The sequence below is a fragment of the Pelmatolapia mariae genome, linkage group LG5 (assembly GCF_036321145.2).
Source record: "Pelmatolapia mariae isolate MD_Pm_ZW linkage group LG5, Pm_UMD_F_2, whole genome shotgun sequence".
In the NCBI taxonomy this organism is placed as follows: domain Eukaryota; kingdom Metazoa; phylum Chordata; class Actinopteri; order Cichliformes; family Cichlidae; genus Pelmatolapia; species Pelmatolapia mariae.
Window position 1 is genome coordinate 19,857,917 of NC_086231.1, and position 5,649 is coordinate 19,863,565.

Here is a 5,649-nt window from a genome sequence, read left to right on the forward strand (position 1 = left end):
TCGTTAGCAACAACGACGGTAAAACCACGGCGTGTCCGTTTGTTTATTTTCCACATAAACCTTTCACAATAAAGCTCAAGATCCTGTTGAGGCTTTTCAAAATAAAACGAGTCACGTGAAAGATGCAGAGTATTTACGGATGAGAAGCAAAAAAGAGCCGCCAGGTGCTAAAAAATAAACCTTAGACTCAAACGTTAGAACAGACTTTTCTCCGCAGCATGCTGTGTAATAAATACTTACAAAGAAAACAGTGGCCGTTACAACTTATGTCTAAAAATGTATAGTTCCATGCATCAGCTAAAACACTCGACTCCAGGTACACGACGCCCAGCTGGAAACACTTCACGCAAGTCGAGATGCCCGAGATTCACAGAATTTACAGGAAATGTTACATTTTTGCAATTTATATCGTTATATCGACGATAGATTTCTTAATATCGGGATATGAGATTTTTGTCATATCGCACAGCCCTAGCAGCGTCTCTTCTTTCTCCGCAAACTAAGAAGAGCAGGAGCACCAGCCCCCATCATGTACACTTTCTACAGAGGCACCATAGAGAGCATCCTGTCGAGCTGCATCACTGTGTGGTTTGGAGCCTGCAATGCGTCCTGTCACAGAACCCTCCAACGCATAGTGAGAGCTGCAGAGAGGATCATTGGTGTCTCTCTCCCCTCCCTCCAGGACATTTACAGCACCCGTCTCACTAAAAAAGCCCTTTGCATAGCGGCTGATCCCACGCACCCAATGCAAAGCTTCTTCAAGCTGCTGCCGTCAGGGAGGCGACTGAGGAGTCTCCAAGCCAGGACCAGCAGACTGAAGGACAGCTTCATCCATCAGGCTGTCAGGAAGCTTAACTCCCTCCCGATTCTGCCCCCTCTCCCCTCTCTCCTCCACGGTCTCACTGAACTCTGTCACACACACACACACACCCCAGATAGCAAGACGACATTGAATCTATGTTGATTTTTCATCCGAACCGTCGTATATGGTCGGGGTTGAAATGCCAATGTTGTAACAACATTGAAATACTGTGGTAAACCGACGGTCTTACTATAGAGACGTTGTAACGATGTTGATTCACCGTTGTTTTTTTGTCATTGATATTTGATCTATTTATAGTCGACCAGGTGACAACAACAACGTCGAGAAAACGTCTATTTATAGTTGACGATCATTCGGCTCCGGTCACCATCAAAAACCATCGATTTGTAGTTGAGCATTAAATTGCATTGCAACTGATCGGGTATAAAGTACCAGAGAAAGTAGATTTATTGTTCATTTGTTATCAATGACTTGGTCTAGTTCACCAGCTTTAAAAAATCGTGTCTACGTGCAATTTATGTATAGTTGACCGGGAAATTAAAGCAGCGATCACTTGGACTATTCCACAGCACCCCTCTCACATTGGTACATCCCCCCAGGTATTGTCTTCTACAGTAGAGCGGGACATTTGATTTACTCTCAGCGGAATTGACCGGAGAAGGCATCAGTTCATGCACTGCACTGGCCTGCACCATGATTAGTATAAGGTAAGAATGAATGATTTTTTTTTCCTACTCGGTATTTCCATGTTTGCATTTGAATAACATTAAAAAAAACTCGTTAATGTTGTACATTAACAAGTTTTTTTTACTGTTATTTAAATTGTGTCTACTTCTTACAATCCGGCAACAAATAAATTGCACTGCGAACAAAGTATATCAACAAAGAAAACATTTTCGTTTCATAATTTCTTCGTTATATTCCCTTACAAAGCTAGCTTTAACGCTTCGAGGTTTCCTTTGTTCTTGCCGTCGCCTCGGCGCTTGACCCAGACTTTCGCTCTGTAGTTGCTTAGTACTACAAAAAATTCTAAATCTGTGATATATGATTGATAAACGTAAAGTTAACTGTATAAACGTGTTCAATGACTTTGTTACTTTTGATGATTGGAGAGCACTCGCTTCAATTCGCACACGAAAACTTTAGACTCAGTTTGAAAGCTCACGCGGCATGCCCACGTGACTGTACGTTGCACGCTCACCTAACTTTAAGTTGCACGCGTACATGACTTTCCGTTTGTGCCTTGAATAATGAATAAGGCTACGTCCACACGTACCAGCGTATTTTTGAAACCGCTGATTTTTCTATGCGTTTGCACCTTTTGTCCACACGTAATGTATGTCTGGCCGTACATTGTGTTTGTATTTCCAGGCACATTTCACGAAGCAGAACGCAGTCTTCAGAGATATCCACGTGAACGCTGTGATACGTCTGACCTTCAGTCCGAAGAAGAAACCCAGACCAGTCTTAAAAGAAAGCACAAGTAAAACCTTTTTATTCACAAACATATCTTTGATTGTTAAGAATTTATGATCTTGTCTTTTATACATATCTGTGGTGCTTGCATACTGCAATATCACCACATAATATAGTCCAAAAAGTGGAAGTTTGTAAACTTTTTAAAAATGCAAAGCCGTGTACACTTGTGCACTTCAAAAATTCATTGTATACTGTACCTTCTTGCACGTCTCTGTTTCCTGTGTGTGTTGTTAGAAATCAAACTAACTTTAGGAAACAATATGCCAAAAGCATATTTACAATTACTTAAGACCGTTTTTAATTTATTTTCTTTAGACCAAATCCCCTGTACACATATACGGACTCAGAGGATGAGCAGCCTACAAAAAAACGGTTTCCCCAGGCCCCTCGAGTGAAAATACCAGGTAATAAAATACTGTCTAGTGTCTGTGTACATATCTGTGTCTGACACAAGGAAACTTTTTTGACAAGTTGTCTGTATTCTTAAATACTTAAAAAATTATCTTTTTCTAAACAGCCCTCATCACTCCGCAGTCTGCCCCCCAGCCCACTGATAGCAACCATCATAATGCCCCACCCAGCTTCCGGCACCTTTCGCCACTCCGGCACAAACCGACACAGCTTTGCGATCTCCCCAGCATGCAGAGTCTGATGTCTTCCCTATAGATGGTATGCTTTTAAAAAAGCTTTAAAGCTGCATCACAATGTCATTGTACTCTTATCTTCAAAACACCAGTTTATACTCCTGAATGTCATCTTGTTGTGATTTTTTTTTTGTGTAGATTCCAGAGACTCTGTGAGGCCACTATTACAAGGCAAGTTTGAAAATCTTGGAATTTCACAGTTTACATGGTATAACAAATATATGTGACAGGCAAAAACTAGTAAACACTTTTAGCAGTTACAAGAACTAACAAATGAATATCCAACAAAAGGGAATAGAAATACATTGTACTGCCAATACTTTGGTTTATTCTTTGTATGACTTGAAAATCAGGCTTTAGGGAAAACCAAATGACATGTTTCTATCATCAATTACATGAAGTAAACACACAGGCACTTGCATACACATTTAAGACATGAGACACGCTAATTCCATCTCATAAAATGTGTCTATAGGTGAGACGCTTTGCGTTGATTGGTGCTGCTGGACCACACTGGAGGTGCGAGTCCGCCGTGTAATGGTTTATGCCATTACAAAGGAGCTGGCCTCTGTACTCAACTGGGCAGGGGAAAAAATACCAAGGACCAGACAAAGCAAAAAAGGGCATTTAAAGAGACAGCGCTGTGCAGATGCATATTTGGTAAGTTTTAACATTTATTGTAGTTTTATGAGCCTAAAGTGAACAATAAAGGGATCAATTGATGTGCTGGGTGCGTTTCACATTTCCTATGTCTGTTTTTTGCTATATTACTTTGTCTTTCTTAATAACAAAACTTTCATGTCCGGTTAATCTGGAGATGGAGTCTTTGGTCTTCGGCTTGTTTTGTCCTCGGGTTGTACACTTTGTACAGCCCGAGGACCCATGTTTTCTTTTTTTTTTAAAGGATACACGGCACACCATGCTAAGACATATCACATTTTCAGCTTATAGCTCTTTGGGAATCAAATGCGGCAGTTTGCTGATTTCCGCCTGGTGACTTTCATGTTTATCAGCCTAGGAGTTTACATACTTTCTCCCTGCTGAAGACAATTAACAAGAGCTTATTCATGTGCTCTAATTCCCTTTTTTTGTGTGTGTGTCTATTTTTTGTCCTAGATGGCCTGGCGCAGCAGGTAGGGGCGAACTCTATGTCTGAGTTGGTCTTTGCTCAAGCAGTCCAGAAATGGCTCAGATATGCTCCAGATCGTACGGGTGGCACGCAGGACGCACATCATCCATCCCCATCCCGGAGTAAATAATAAAAAGTGACGTGAAACATAGAAATGTAAATAGGAAACTTTGTCTTTTAATAAAGTATTTTGCAAATGATACATGTCTATTGACCTTTTGTTTTTTTTTCAATAAAAAGCAACTGTGCGAAAGAGGTGGAAAATCAATACCATATCTCAACAGTGTTTCAATATCAGAATCTGACATTGTTTCAATGTCAACAGTGTTAGAAAATATAACGTCGAATCAATGTCAGGTTTCAACATTGATTCAACATCAAAACCTGACGTTGTTTCAACGTTAAAAATGGGTGCAAGAGTGACGTTGGGTCAACGTCAGATCTCAACGTTGGTTCAATGACATCGCCTGATATTGACTCAACATTGTTTCAATGTTTCCTTGCTATCTGGGACACTCTCTGACTCACTCACTGGCCTGCACCAGTTATTAGCCACCTGTGGAGCATTGGACTGCCATTACCTCATAAGACTTTGTTCTGTTACACTACCTCCTACCGTACATTACCAAATCTCCATTTGCACTATTTGCCTATTTGCACTACCCTGCCTGGTCTACACTGAATGTCATCTACCGTTACCGTTACCTGAATATTGTATATTGTATATTGTATAGCTTGTACTGTATTTATTCAAATTTTACTTTTTAATTATTTTACTTGCATTTTTAATCTCTCTCTTATATTTAAATGTTCATTGCTACTTCTTCTAGGGTTTGAGAGTAACGGAATTTCTATTCTCTGTATGTCCTGTACATATGGCAGAATTGACAAATAAAGTTGACTTTGACTTTTGACTTTGAACGGTGTATATTTGAAAGGCTTTAAAACCCAAGTAAACGCTGAAAGTACAAACATCGCTAATGTCACATAAGGAGTGATGTGGTGGATAGAAGGGGTCCTGGTGATGATACGGGCAGCAGAATTCTGGATGCGTTGAAGCTTGTGGATGGATTTTTGAGTAAGACCAAAAAGAAGTGAATTACAATAATCAATCCGGGAAGTAACAAGACTATGGACAAGAATGGCAGTGGCATGTGAGGTGAGAAAAGGACGGAGACGATTAATGTTGCGCAATTGAAAATATGCAGACCGAGTGACATTATTAATGTGTGAATTGAAAGATACTGTCGAGGATGACACCCAAACTTTTCACAGAGGAAGAAACGGAGACCGGCGAGTTATTGATAATAATAGAGAAACTGTTGGTTCTGGATAATGTTGATTTAGTGCCTACCAAGAGGAGCTCGGATTTATTACTATTGAGTTTAAGAAAATTAGAAGAGAACCATGAATTTAGTTCAGCTAAGCAGAGGGTGAGGAAGGATGGGGGAAGAGCAGAATCAGGTTTAGTGGACAGATAAAGCTGGGTGTCATCGGCATAACAGTGAAAATGGATATTGTATTTACGGAGAATGTGTCCAAGCGGTAGAAGGTAGATAATGAAAAGAAGGGGC

At 40.3% G+C, this 5,649-nt stretch overlaps 1 long non-coding RNA gene across 1 annotated transcript; it reads left to right on the forward strand.

Annotated features, from left to right (window-relative positions):
* Nucleotides 1-2,822: 2,822 nt before the first annotated feature.
* On the forward strand, nucleotides 2,823-4,265 carry LOC135932949 (uncharacterized). The gene is made up of 4 exons (XR_010573666.1): nucleotides 2,823-2,971; nucleotides 3,085-3,117; nucleotides 3,422-3,606; nucleotides 4,063-4,265. It is a non-coding gene; the product is annotated as an uncharacterized LOC135932949 (long non-coding RNA).
* The last annotated feature ends 1,384 nt before the right edge of the window (nucleotides 4,266-5,649 follow it).